Source organism: Boleophthalmus pectinirostris, unplaced genomic scaffold, assembly GCF_026225935.1.
Source record: "Boleophthalmus pectinirostris isolate CB_2022bp ecotype Guang Dong unplaced genomic scaffold, ASM2622593v1 HiC_scaffold_12, whole genome shotgun sequence".
NCBI classification, from domain to species: domain Eukaryota; kingdom Metazoa; phylum Chordata; class Actinopteri; order Gobiiformes; family Gobiidae; genus Boleophthalmus; species Boleophthalmus pectinirostris.
This window is the reverse complement of record NW_026571018.1, coordinates 35,810,292-35,825,636: the sequence shown is the minus strand read 5'-3', so window position 1 is coordinate 35,825,636 and position 15,345 is coordinate 35,810,292.

Sequence of the window (15,345 nt, the reverse complement as noted above, 5' to 3'; positions counted from 1 at the left end):
CGGGCTAGCCTGATTCATCAGCCGGTTTCACTTCGTAGAAACCGTCTGACCTCGCAGCGTTGGAATTCGTTCGCTTGACGGCAGACAGGTACTTTTTGTCATTTAACCAATAGCTGCTATTTGGGGATTAACTGGTATATTAAGCTTTTCCCAAATCCCGTAGGAAGAAGGACAATAACGTCTTTCCCCTTCATAAAATTCACCAAACATTCTCTTTGTATCGGCTTTAAATCCTCGATCTCAGGAATCGTTGACAACACTGAATGTACGGGCTCGTCGCTGATTGGCTGGTGCCTGAACTCGCACTTCTGGGGTTTTTGCAAACCATCTAGTGCAGGGGTGCTCAATACATCGATCCCGATCTACCAGTTGATCACCAAGGTCGTGTGGGTAGATCGCCGTGTCTCGTCTCGGACTCGATCGCGTTTGGACTCGGTCTTGTCTCTCACTCGAGGTCTGACACTCAACAAGTGTGATCATATTTCATTCCGGCCGCTGCTGTTGGTAATAAACTTGTAGCGGGTGCAGGAGCGTGTGGGGCGTCTCAGTGCAGCCTGTGCGCTCATTTGAAACCCGCGGAGACTCTACGACGCATCACAAACACACACGCTCCCTATGCACGGCTCGTCTGCGACAGCGTGTGCCCTCGTGTACCAGCGTGCATCACAGGGCAGGTTCAACTTCCTAAACATCCTACCTGTCCATCTGCCTCACGTCAGCACGCCGCCCCTCGCCTTTTCACGCTCTCGCTCCTTCCTGCGTACAGCGAACACAAGCCCCTCCCACAGTGCGGCTGATTAGAAGAGCAAGACCAAACGTGAAGCAAAAACCAGTCTAAATTTGTGTTCCAGTGTTGGCACAAAGCAGGTCTACAGCATAGAGCGGATCTACAGAACAGACCTACTGCCACATTTGGCTGAAGTTTGTCTAACAAAAGTGCACAAATGCATCTGTGTTTGTCACGATGTGCGTTTGGTTTGGTAAACGTGCAGAGGCTGGTAAATATCACTGCAAAACCAGAAAAGAATGCAACTCCAGTTTGGAACTTTAAAAAACAGGTTTAAAAATCTTCCTTCACTTTTTTCACAGTTTTGTGTAAAGTGCCAGAGGAAGTTCTCTTAAAGAAGAGGTTCTCAAACTGTGGGTGAGGGTCCAAAAAAGGGGCACAGAGTGTTTCAGTGCAGTTTGTTTGGCTTTGTATTAGGTAGATCATTTTGACTTGGTCATTTTGTAAGTAGCTCACACGCTGAAAAAGTGTGAACACCCCTGGTTTTGTGTATTCTGATTCCTGATCTAGTCGCTGGAGAGAAATTAAATTGAGTGGAGGCACTAGGTGGCATCAGCCTGGGTAGGAGCGGGACTGAAAATTCTGTCCTGCGCAAATCTCTTCTGTACATGTTCCAGCTCCGGTACAATATCAACTTTAAAATCTCCAGGTGCTCAATGCTGCATCCATGTTCAGGCCACTTCCGTAAACACCGAGGCTTCGTATGATGTCGTCATGTCCTTCAGTGCTCATGTGGGACACTTTTGGGGCGTTTAAAGTTCACACTGGAGATCACATACAAGTCACATTTAATTGGAAATGTGAACGTCCTCGCAAAAAAATCTGATTTCACAAAAACTGAGCATGAAGCCCTGCAGTCTGAACGTAACATCTCCCTGGAGTGCACCTTTAAAGATTGCTCAAACATGCATGAATCGCTCTAAATACAACTTCAGGTGGTCAGGTGAAGGAAGCAACTATCACATGGTTAAGAAGAGAAAAAAAATCCAGAGCACTGTGGTGTTTTGTTGCCTCCACGTTGTCCTCCATGTTGTTTACTCCCTCTGTTTTGTAACGCCTTCGCTGCATCAAATAAAACGCTTTTTCTTGTGTTTTTCAGTCGGAGGCGGCGAGACGAGCGAAAACAGTTCAAAGACGAGAAGTTTTGATGTTCTACCAAAGTCCAGGCTCTCCTCCTCCTCCTCCTCCTCGCACTCCCTGGGCCCCATGCATTTTTAATGGGCTACACTCCTGCGCTGGGTTTCTAATGGAGATGTATTTATGATGTCTCGCTGTGGCTTAATATTGACTTCATCTGGACTGGTAGACGTGGATGGGAACAGCCAACCACAGCTGGGATCCAGGAATTAAACCCAAACACGAGAATGAGCCTCGTATTTGCATAAAACTGCTAATTTATACAATATATCCCATGCATATTAATAACCAGATTAAAACGAGTGGGTTTAATGTATGCAAATCTAAATTATAAATGAGTTGTTAAAAATGCGTGTTTATTCGGCTTGATTAAATATAGACAGCTGTTTGTGCGGGGAGGGGGGGCTGAGGAATCCCATCATGCTTTGCAGCGTTTGGTCACATGATCCGCGGGTCACCTGAGGCTGGAGGCTGCGTGTGTTGTACCCGTGTGGTAGGGGTATGTTGCGTTGTGCTGAAAACAAAAGAACCACTTGAGTGATTTCTCACTGCTTCCTTCATGCACAAGTTTAATGCAATGAAGAGAAGGAGCGCGAAATCCCCCAAGTGGCGCGCGAAGGCATTACCAATCACCAGATCATTGAATCCCAGGCTAAGCAGTCGATAACAGATGTGATGGATGGTACTGAAAAATAAACTAAAATAAACGTTTTAATAAACTTTTAACTCTTTTTTATAAATTTATATTTATTAATATTTATTACCAACCTTTTTACTGTTTTTAACTTATTAACATGAACTCTCATGAACTGTATCACTGCCACTGGGCACAAAGCATAACATTAAGGGCATATAGCACCATTCTAACCTATCACACGTGCGGCTTAAGTTTAAAGGTGCTGCACCCGTAGACTGTTTAAAGAAGCGGACTCAGGGAGCGTGACGTCGCCTGCAGTGTTCAGCTCCAGGAAAATGAGGCTCATCGCGGTTGGCAGTTATGGAGAAGATCTGACAGCGAGTATTATAGCAACTACGGATGGGCATTCGATGAAATTTTCTTAATCGATCGTTGGAAGAATTAACGATTGATTATTGATTAATCATTAACGTTTTTATATTAAAATGATCATCATTATTATTACTATCTGCACTACTAATCTGCATAAATAAATTCAACTTTACGATATATAAACCGTAACGACTCTCGAGCCACATCAATCCATTTGAGATTATAATGTGTTTAATTCAGTTTTGTTCAACTCTCACAGAAACAAAACTTAAAACCGCATCACTAATTTGCATAAACTAAGTGAAGATAAAACTACAGCTCTTGTGTCGCTGATGTGGTTCAACTTCTGTCGGATTAAAAGACATGACTCAGTGGGATACAGGTTAGTGTGACCAGATTTGCGTTTGTCAAAACCAGGACAGCGTACGGGGGGAGGGGGGCGGGGCCTCGTCATCCACATTGCGCGACTCTCACCTGACAAAACTTTTTCCCACTGGACACAGAAACATATGTGCTGCTTTATACACTGTGCACATGGACTCACACTTGTCCCGAACGCAACAGAAAGTGCGGAATTTCTTGTACAAATCATCGTTAAATCCACATTTGTGCTTCGGTTCATTGCAGACTGACCCACTGTTTGTGTCTCGCTCCTTCTGATGCAGAGACACATGTACACACCTGTTTGGTCACACTACACACACAGCAACCTACATTCGGTTTGTCCATTAAAATGAACGTAATCGATGAAATTCTTAATGATCAATTATCGATTAATCGATTAATCATGCCCATCCCTAATAGCAACCAAAGAGCCAATCCAGATTGAGGCTGTTGAAGGTAACACCTCTACCGCCCACACGCTGGTTTAACATCGAACTTAACAGAGCTTAGCAACGCTGTCAATCAAACCTGTTGTTATGCTAGTGGGAGTGACCTCAGAGAAATAATAAAACAAAAAAACACAGATCATATAGAGCAGGTAAACAGAAACATTTAAAGAACAAAATGAGGAGCCTGACAGCAGCAGCTACAGAGAGTAAAGAGAGAGAACATTTTCAAAAGAAAGGGAATCGGACGGAGCCAGAGTCCTGTCAATTTGAGCTCCCCAGATGTGCACCACCCCAAAGCGCTGTTACAGTGTACCGTATTTTCTGCACTATAAGGCGCTCTGGATTATAATGCGCACAGTCATTAAATGGTCTATTTTTGAACTTTTTTCACAAATAAACCGTGTGGGACTTTAAATGAAACACAACAGTGTGATGGGTGAGTGGTTTTGTTTGTTTGTTCGTTCACGGTGACTCTGGGCTTTGTTCAGTTGTGGCGTGTAGGGAGGGTGCTGTCTGGGACCAACGGATTGTCGGCGTGTTCGCAGTGACTCAGTTGTTCAGTCGTGTCTAGAAGCGGCACATTGCGCTCGCTTTTTCGGTTCGTTCCTCTGTTCCGTTCCTCGTCGGCGTGGAGTGATGAGTGTGTCTGTGGGTGTTTTTCGCTGTGTGGTCGCTGTCTGCTCCGTGTGTGTTTGCGTGCGCTGCGAGTGGTGTGGCTTTGTAGTTTACTGAAGTCGTGCTGGGACACCAGTGGATTCGTGTATGGGGCGTTCTGGATTGCAGGGTGCGAGGTCAGTTTTTGATGCGGTTAGAGGCTTCAGAGCGCGTCTAATAGCCCGGAAAAACACGGTAAACGCTGTTGATTTGTAGTCAGGCTCGCGCCACCTAGTGCCTCCGCTCTGTTTCATTTCTCTCCAGCGACTAGGTCAGAAATCAGAATACACTAGACGGTTTGCAAGAACCTCAGAAGTGCGAGTTCAGCGAAGAGCCAGATATTATAGAACAAAGAGAATGTTTGGTGAATTTTATCAAGGGGAAAGACGTTATTGTCCTTCTTCCTACGGGATTTGGGAAAAGCTTAATATACCAGTTAACCCCGTTAGCGACGCAATACATATGTCACGACCAAATAACAGCGATTGGTTAAATAATAAGAAGTACCAGCCTGCCGTCGAGCGAACAAATTCCAGCGCTGTGAGGTCAGACGGTTTCTTTGAAGTGAAACCGGCTGATGAATCAGGCTAGTTGATTTGAGCTCCTTAGCGTTACTGGGCGTGTGCACGACCCCCGAGCGCTCTTTCAGTTTAAATGTCATCAATTTGAGCTCCTGAGGCAGAAGTGGAGTAACAAGTCACATTTTAAAAGTATTTTGGTTTATTGTATGTTTGGACCATTTAAGCAACGTGTGTGTTCGATTTGCTGCAGAATATCTACGTTAGATGATTGAATAGTTTGGATTTAATATTTGATTATCGTTATCATTTTTATTACATCGTACTTTATTTTGTTTCCATGTGGGCAGAAGTCAAGCAGAAGTAAACATCAAGGCCAAAAATTCAAGTTAATGCATCTGATATAAAAATGTATTGAACAGATACATATGTACTCTAGTTTATGAAACTGTTGACCTTTTTTCTGTACCATTTTTGGTTCTAAAGTTACATACGTTTTAAACAGACCATGTATGAAACATGGAACAAAAATTATTTCCCAAATTTCAAAGACCTGAAAATAATGTAAATAAATGGATGTATTTCATCATATCTTGTGTTATTCCATCTTTGAACTGTTGATGAAGGTACATGATTTTTCAAAAAAAAAGTATTTAAATTTATAAAAATTTGCTTGGAACATATTTGGACATATTTTATAGAAATAGTTTCCTTTCATTTTGAAGTAATATTAAAGTATTTGGAAGAAAAAAGTGACAAATGATGTAAAATCCTGCACCTTCTACTTGTTTGCACAATTTTCCCTCCGTTACTTTTCCCTCCGTTACCATGACCTTTCTTAATAAAAAATCTCATTACTCAAAAAGTAAGAGGTTTTTCAACCTAATCTTGTACCATATGGTAGAAAACTATATGAAGCAAATATTCAAACCAGTTTGTTAAGGATATGTAAGTGAGAACCAAGAGTTATCACTGTTTGGATTTATTGCCCAAAAAGTGCTGCATATTTCATTCCCTCCGTTACCAACATGAGTTTTTAAATTTTTTGTCAACAACTTGAAAGAATATCACAGGTTTAACTTGACCCTGTTGGAGTGTAACTCTTTCCTACATTCTGATACTTTACTTATTTCAATAGTCCCTCTAGTTTCTGAATAAGAGACATTTGAATGTCAAAAATCTGCCCCTGTTTCCCTCCGTTACCACTTGACTGAACCCATGTGTAGAAAATGTTGTAACTTTGTTTAGAAAGACATTGTATAAAAAAAATATCACTATATTATAATAAGAAATTCACCCTGTAGCCTGTGATATTAATATAAGGATTTCAGAGTTTCCAGTCATTTCTTTCTCTTCTATAGTGGGAGTTTTATTTGATAGAAGATATCGACTTGTGGAAATGAGCTTTGCCCAAATTCATATAAATGAGTGAATAATGGTGATTTTACAGCGGGAGCATTACTGGATGGTTAAACTGTCCTGTCGATATCTGCTCTCTTTTAGTCGGAGCCCTGTTTGAGCAGAATATGAGTTTAGATTTGACATAACTTAGATATAAAGTGTGATAATCGTCGTGCAAACAACATCAAACCCGCGTCTCTGATCCTAAGAAATATGTGTCAAACTGGGGAGGTCAAGGTTTGGGTTTACTGGATCTATACAACTGACAGCTAGCAGGTTATTTATGTCCATTTATACAGACAGTCTATGGCCGTCACATATTTTGAGTGTCTTAAAAACATGAAAATCACTGCACCAGTTTGCAGTGATCCAAAGTTCTTCCTCACTTAACTTATGCATGCAGAGCTTCCTAATTACTCTCCGTGTTGAGCTTTTCACAGCTCTCACAGACCAGAGCGGAGACTGTAAAGCAAACAACAACTAGCATGTTAACCGTGAACTTCCAAACTTATTTTGACCTCGCATACCGTTTAAAAGGCAAGGGCTCCCATATTTTTCAGACTGGAATAAAAAAATTAATGAATGGATCAATGTAACCGGTTTATACATATTTACAACATAATTACACAAAATTGTCTTTTTGTTTGGTCATTCTTCGTGTGACTTTTGTCTTGCCCTCTGTATAAATTAACGGTCCTCTTCCTTTTGCAAATTTGTTATTGGGAAGAGGTACATCATCTGTTGTAATTCTGTGACTTAAGTGTCCTTTTGTTATTATTTTGCCTTTATTAGCATTTGTAATTTCACTTTTTGTGGGGAAGCTGCCCAATGTGGTCATAAGGAGGAGGAAGACTCAGAAAAAGTCCATTTCACCAAAAAGAATTTATTCAAGTTCACCTTGGCGTTGTGGCTAAAAAAGAAATAATACATATTTACAAAAAATAACTGTGGTCAAATCAAGCCAAAAGCAACAGAAATGAATGAAACTAAGGGGAAAAAAAAAAAAAACAAAAAAAACAAGTGTACCTCGGCTACACTGAGGTGACCTTCTTGAGAGGCTGAATTGAACTGATTTTATAATTCCCCATCAGGAAGGCCTTCCCTCCAGGTCACTACAAACTCTCACACAGGTTAGATATAAACTAAACTCTATTCAGGCTTACGTCACAAACCATGAATACATTTGGAAACTTCCGGCGGGCTCTGTTCACGGTAGTAAATCTGACAAAATCTAGGAAAAATGAGAAAATGTTTCAGTTTTCTTCATCTCCATGTCATTGTAGTGTTCTGTTATGTTCGGCTCATCAACTGTTCCAACCACACCTCAGTTTTCATCTATTTCACCACTGACACACAACTCCAAGTGCACTGGGTACACGCGATTAGAAGAGACGAGGCCAAATTCCAGATGATTCCAAACGGCACACACGTCTGCAGTCTTCATTTTACCACTGATCACATTTACTTCAGTAGGTTTGATCACAGTCGATCGACAAGCCCGATGTGGAGAACTACAGCAGGACACCGGTCAGCGCATCTTTCCAAACGTCTTCCTGGTTTGTGACATAACATGAGCTTATTATGGCAACTACTTGTCTCTAAAGTTAACAATTCAATTTGGTACAAGGGCCTAAGTCCCCTTTACATAAAAGTGCTTAACATAAACGGAAATCACTGAAATATCTAAATCAAATATACAAAATCCATAAAACAAAAAGAACTGAAACCACTTCTCCCAAAATCTACCCCTAGAAGCTTTAAATTCGGCCGTCCGTGGGCTCTTTTGTCCTCTTTTGTCTCCAGACCGTGTGGAGGAACAGGTAAGCTGGTAAGTGTCTGAAATGTTTAACCAAATTTAATAGATGTAACCAAATAAAATATATTTAAAGTAACTTGCGTGTGTTGTGATTAACTTAAAGGAACTAAACAAAGACTTAGGTGACGTTCAGACTGCAGGGCTTAATGCTCAATTCAGATTTTTTTGCGAGGTCGTTCACTCATAGGCGAGTTTCATTGTTGACAAAAGCGTGCGTTGCATGCTGGGAATTATTTTGTTCGGCGGCAAGAAACACTAATTCAACATGACGGACGGAGCGAGAAAGCACGTAAAGGGTATTGATCCCGGTTATTTATCCACTCTAACGGCAGAGGACCCAAGACCATTTGACCAGAAATTGGTCATAAGCATCGATGGACGCCAAAATCACCCTTTTCAACCCCGACAAAAGGTGGACCAAACCAAATTTCTGGTCGGAATCGCCAACTACCTGGACAAATATTCACTTGGGCGATATCCACAATGACTTGGTGGAAACTCCTGGGCCATTCACAGCAGAAAAGATGAAAACCTCCAAGAGTCTCGATGTGTTGTTGAACTTGTTGGAGTCCACGGTTTGTTAGGATCTTCTACGTTTGCTCTGCGAATGTTTGAAAGTCGTTTAATTCACCGTTAGCGGTTCTTTTCACTCAGAATACGAAAAAGACATTTTCCTTCTTCCGTGCTTCTATTTGTGCATCCGATAATGCAGCAGGAATTTACCATTATCGGGGATAAATACGCGAGGTTACGCACTGTGTTTGATGCTACCGTGTTTCGCGCTACCGTGTTTCTCGCCTCCGACCAAAATATTTCCCAGCAGCAACGCGGGCTTTTAATAACAATGACGTCAGCTGAAAATTGCCTATTAAATGTGACTTCTATGTGATCTCCAGAGTGAACTTTAAACGCCAAAAAAGTGTCCCACATGCACATTGGAGGACACTTGGATGTTGTGTGAGCGTGCTCAGTGTTTACATAAATCGCCGAAACACTGGGCTTGTCTCTCAAAATCCGGTCCAGTTCTTGGTAAAATGGACAGCTTACACGTCCACGGCCGCTTCGTTTGTTTGAGTCTTTAATCTCCTTCTATTTGGCTTCTCAGGCTCTTTATTCTTTCATTGACAATGGAGACAGGACCGTCTGTAGTCGCGCTCAGACATTGCTTTGGGAATCATTTGGTTCTGATAAGACTCCTCCAATTTGTCCTGAATACAGCGATCTCCCCAGATATATTGATGAACTCACTAACCTCGCTTTCCCTCCATTGACAAGACTCTAAGCCTGACGTGTAGGTGGATGAATGTGATCTGTCCGTTCAGACTGAAGTCACAAGTCAAAAGATCAGATATGTATCAGTTTTAGCACATATCCAAGTGTCCTGGGTCACATTTGAAAAAAATAAAGTGTGTGTGGTTCAGACTGTCATTAAAAGATCAGATACAGGAGCACAGAGTCCACAAAATGTTGGGTCACTTCAGGCTGCAGTCTGAATGGAGCCTTTGTGAAACAAACCCAGGATAGTTGTATTTAGTAGTTTAGCTGATTATGGATAAGTTAACAGATGAGAAATGAAATGAAAGAGTCTACACACTTGTATTTAAGCTGATTTTGAGCTCTTGTGCTGTGCTGTTGTTTTAATGTACTGATATGAAGATGTGCAGGGAGATGCTGACAGTCCGTTGTCTCCTCTCCTGTAGTTTGGGCTGAACTATAGGCGAGTTTCAGCTGACGTCATTGTTATTAAAAGCCCGCGTTGCATGCTGGGAAATATTTTGGAGAGCAAACGTAAAAGATCCTAACAAACCGTGGACTCCAACAAGTTCAACAACACATTGAGACTCTTGGAGGTTTTCATCTTTTCTGCTGTGAATGACCCAGGAGTTTCCACCAAGTCATTGTGGATATCACCCAAGTGAATATTTGTCCAGGTAGTTGGAGATTCTGACCAGAAATTTGGTTTGGTCCAGGCTTTTGTCGGGGTTGAAAAGGGTGATTTGTCGTCCATCGATGCTTATGACCAATTTCTGGTCAAATGGTCTTGGGTCCTCTGCCGTTAGAGTGGATAAATAACCGGGATCAATACCCTTTACGTGCTTTCTCGCTCCGTCCGTCATGTTGAATTAGTGTTTATTGCTGCCGACCAAAATAATTCCCAGCATGCAACGCGGGCTTTTGTCAACAATGAAACTCGCCTATAGACTCAACTGAGAAGCGACACATGTTAATTGTGTTTTTCTGTCATGATCTAGATTAAAGGGAGAGTGCATCCTAAAGTTTCCGCGGTGTAGTATGGCTCCTGGTGAAGACTACATCGAGTAATAAAGTATCGTGAGTGTACTGCATGCATATATTAAATACTACAATTATATATTTGTTTGAATATTACACAATGAGTTAATGCTTCACCTATGAAATCTGATATATATGTTTAAAGATACTGCTGTGAAGGTTGTGTACTTTTAAGGAAATTCTTTACTTGTACTGCTGTAAATTAAACCTGGTGGTCATCCCCTTATGGTAAAGGAAAATGGAGAAGGTTCAAGGAGGATCCAAGGCGTGGACCTGCTTAACATAAATTTGCATATTCATGTTGTTGTTTTATATTTCTGAGTGGAGGGAAACACAGGTGTTTAGACCACCTGACGTAAGTCCTATGTAGCTGTAGGCCAGGGGTGCTCACACTTTTTCATCATGTGAGCTACTTACAAAATGACCAAGTCAAAATGATCTACCTAATACAAAGCCAAACAAACTGCACTGAAACACTCTGTGCCCCTTTTTTGGACCCTCACCCACAGTTTGAGAACCTCTTCTTTAAGAGAACTTCCTCTGGCACTTTACACAAAACTGTGAAAAAAGTGAAGGAAGATTTTTAAACCTGTTTTTTAAAGTTCCAAACTGAAGTTTCATTCTTTTCTGGTTTTGCAGTGATATTTACCAGCCTCTGCACATTTACCAAACCAAACGCACATCGTGACAAACACAGATGCATTTGTGCACTTTTGTTAGACAAACTTCAGCCAAATGTGGCAGTAGGTCTGTTCTGTAGATCCGCTCTATGCTGTAGACCTGCTTTGTGCCAACACTGGAACACAAATTTAGACTGGTTTTTGCTTCACGTTTGGTCTTGCTCTTCTAATCAGCCGCACTGTGGGAGGGGCTTGTGTTCGCTGTACGCAGGAAGGAGCGAGAGCGTGAAAAGGCGAGGGGCGGCGTGCTGACGTGAGGCAGATGGACAGGTAGGATGTTTAGGAAGTTGAACCTGCCCTGTGATGCACGCTGGTACACGAGGGCACACGCTGTCGCAGACGAGCCGTGCATAGGGAGCGTGTGTGTTTGTGATGCGCCGTAGAGTCTCCGCGGGTTTCAAATGAGCGCACAGGCTGCACTGAGACGCCCCACACGCTCCTGCACCCGCTACAAGTTTATTACCAACAGCAGCGGCCGTAATGAAATATGATCACACTTGTTGAGTGTCAGACCTCGAGTGAGAGACAAGACCGAGTCCAAACGCGATCGAGTCCGAGACGAGTACTAAGACACGGCGATCTACCCACGACGTTGGCGATCGACTGGTAGATCGGGATCTACCAGTCGATCTACCAGTGATTTGACCCAATGCTCTGTATTAGAAATGTACTGAATAGGGAATAAACTTTTGTGATTTTAATCGATCGATTCCAGTCATCATTATACTACTATACAGTATACTTTTTATTGGTACAGGGACAGTGCACAACAATACATTAACCAAGACAGAAGTGATAGGAAAGATACTGGTACAGGTCATAGCATGAACGCTCATTTACACCTGTGATCCCTGAGGTGGAAATACTAAAATGCAGATTCAGTGTATATAAATAAATTGACCAAAAATAAACTAAAACAGATATTACTTAGAGAGACAGTGTTAAAATACTATTCTAAAAAACAACATACACCAGACACGCAACCACATGCACCTCTTCCACTCTGCATCAAGCCTGCCCAACATTTGCACACACACACACATTCTTGTTTAGAGATCAGCCACTTCTTTGTCAGACGTGCAAACATTTGAAAACCTGTGCAGGTTAGAGTCTCTGTTGGTAAATTATTCCAGTGACTCACAGCGACAGAGGAAAAAGAGGATTTGGTGAGCGCAGTGTTACATTTGGGGACAGTGCACTCTTCTTTGGAGGATGAGCGTGTTACTCGAGATGTTTTTTCAGAGCTCAATGAGACGAAACCCTTCAGAGGAGGAGCAGCGCCATGAAGAATTTTGAAAAGTGAACAAATATTTCCATATATTCAAGAATAGGACAGTGGTGATATTGTCGGGTTTTCTTATCATGAATCTTAACCGCACATTTATACAGGGATTCAAGGCTGTTTTGCGCCTGAGACCAGCTCGTCATGCAGGACAAGAAACGTGACATGATCATGGAGTTAAAATACATGTCTGAGGCCTCCATGGTCAGTGCCTCAATGCACCACAAGCTTCGCAAAATTACACAACGCTGAAGTCCGCCGGTCACTCCAACATGGATTTATTGCGCCTGTAAGGAAACGTGTCTTCTGCATTTGACCCGGCTTTCACGGTCTCTGGGTTAAATCTGTCAGGAGCAGTGGGACCAGCTCCAGATCTTCAGCTAGTCTTGATCAGGACTGATGGGGAGACCGGAGCCCCAACCCAGACGCACGGAGAACATGCAAACTCCACGCAAATAAACCCGGAGTTGAACTTGGAACCTTCTTGCTGTGAGGCTACAGTGCTTGTCATTCAGGCACTATGTGAGTACTATATCTTAAGACAGGGGTGTCCAAACTTTTTCCATCAAGGGCCACATATGTAAACATAAACGAAGCAGATCGAGGGCCATAGACTGGAGCTCAATACAGTGACTAATTGAAATATGTGCATGTTTATTTTATTTATTTGACTTGATTATTTATTTCATTCATAAAGTGTAAAAATACATCAACAGTGTCACAACCTCAAACATACAAAAAGGAAGGAAAAGGAGCAGAAAGATGAATCATTTTATGTTATCTGCCTCCTTTTCCCTTTTCAGGTCAAAACATCAACACTGACGGTTACTAAACATTTCACATCAGTACATTTCTGTTCAGGCACAATTATTAATCAATTGTAAACAGAAATCTTCATCATTTTGCACAACAACTTAGTTTTCTTTTTCATACATACACATTGCATTTGATTTTATGTATTTTTTAAATGCCGTCATTGTACTTGATTCTTTTATATCTTTGTCAAGACGATTCTATAAGTGAACTCCTTTCACAGCGACGCTCTGCTCCATAATCTTGGTTCAGAATCTGGCTTTTTTAAACATGTAGGTTCCTTTTAAATTGTAATGATTCGTTCTCATCTCAAACAGTCTTTGGATATTTACAGGTGACACTCTGCACTTTAGTTTATACATGACTTCGACGACACTTTAAGTCAACAATGTCATGCATTTTCAACACTTTAAATTGAACAAATAAAGGGTTGGATCGCTCTTTAACACATTTAACACGTTAGAATGAGCCATCAGTCTTTATTCACGCTAAGATCTTTAAAACCACACACAAAATATTAAATATTAGCTTTATCGAGGTAGATTTTCAAAAAAAACTTGCAGTAGAATGTTCATTTTTAATTGATACTAGGTAATTTGGGCCAATTTACCTGGACGCCTGTGGGCCAAGAAAAAATTGTCTGAGGGCCGTATTTGGCCCACGGACCATAGTTTGGACATGCCTGTCTTAAGACAAGTAAACAGAAACGCAAAGACTCAAAAACTCAAAACTCTAGTCAAGTTAAGATTACTTGAATTAAGAAAGTTACATCATGATTTCAGTAAATTTCACAAGTAAAATGATCTACCAATATATTTTTTGTGGTAAAAATCTGAATCTTGCTACACTTACGGTAACAAAACAACAACCGATTGCACTTAAAATAAGAAACAAAATTGAATGTTGCTTGACTGAAGAAAGACACTCTTATTCCGTTAGTAGATCATTTGACTTGTCAAGCTGAATCAACTCAAAAAGGTCAAATGTTCTGAACTGAAGTCATTTTAACTCGTCTAGATGTTGCTTTTGCAGTGTGCCACCAGGGGGAGTGGTGAGCTGCAGGTTTCACAGGCTCTAAATGACCCGGGTCGCTGTAGCCCGAGGACGTCGTAAAGTCAGGTATGTTAAACACGGCGAGCTAATGATGAGGAGCGCCTTTACTCTGGGATGAAGTCATACTCCCACAGACCAGAGACTCACCGGGACCATCGCAAGTACTCACAAGAAATACACACACGTACACGCTACTCTTGGGTGTTCGTGTTTATTAAAAGGTCAATATTACGCAGGTTTCTGGTCTGTGTTTGAATGTCGTTTCCTCATCTCAAACAGACCTGGAGTTTTGTGTTTTGTTTCATTCACACGTTTAACACACAAACCCTGAGTTCTTCTCGCAAATAGAAAACACTTTGTTCTACTTAGTGAGATGATGGAAGTGCTCCACTGTGTTTTTAAACTCCACACACCTTCACTAGAATCATTTGGACTATTTCAACCCTGGAACTGTCGATCCCTACAGAACTAAAAGGTAAAGCTGTAAACTTGAAAACTACTGCTCCATGACATCACAAAATAGAACATGAAGAGGAACGTCATCTGTTGTAATCCTGTGACTGAAGTGTCCTTTTGTTATTATTTTACCTTTATTAACATTTGTGATTTCACTTGTTGTGGGGAAGCTGCCCAATGTGGTCATAAGTAGGAGGAAGACTCAGAAAAAATCAATTTCACCAAAAATAATTCATTCAAATTCACCTTGGCGTTGTGGCAAAGAAAAGAAATAATACATATTTACAAAAAATAACTGCGCTCAAATCAAGCCAAAAGCAACAGAAATGAATGAAACTGAGGGGAAAAAACAAAACAAAACAAAACAAAGAACAGAAAAAATCATTTTCACAGAAAGAATTTATTCAATTTCACCTTGGCATTGTGACAAAAAAAAAAAAAAAGAAATAATACATATTTACTAGGGATGTAACGATATCCAAATCTCTCGGTACGATATTTTCACGATATCTCACGGTACGATATTTATTATTTATATTCTGGAGAGATATAATTGTAGATGAGATACTTTTTTGCGTTTAAAATATCATGACGAGAAATTTGTGCATTATTAT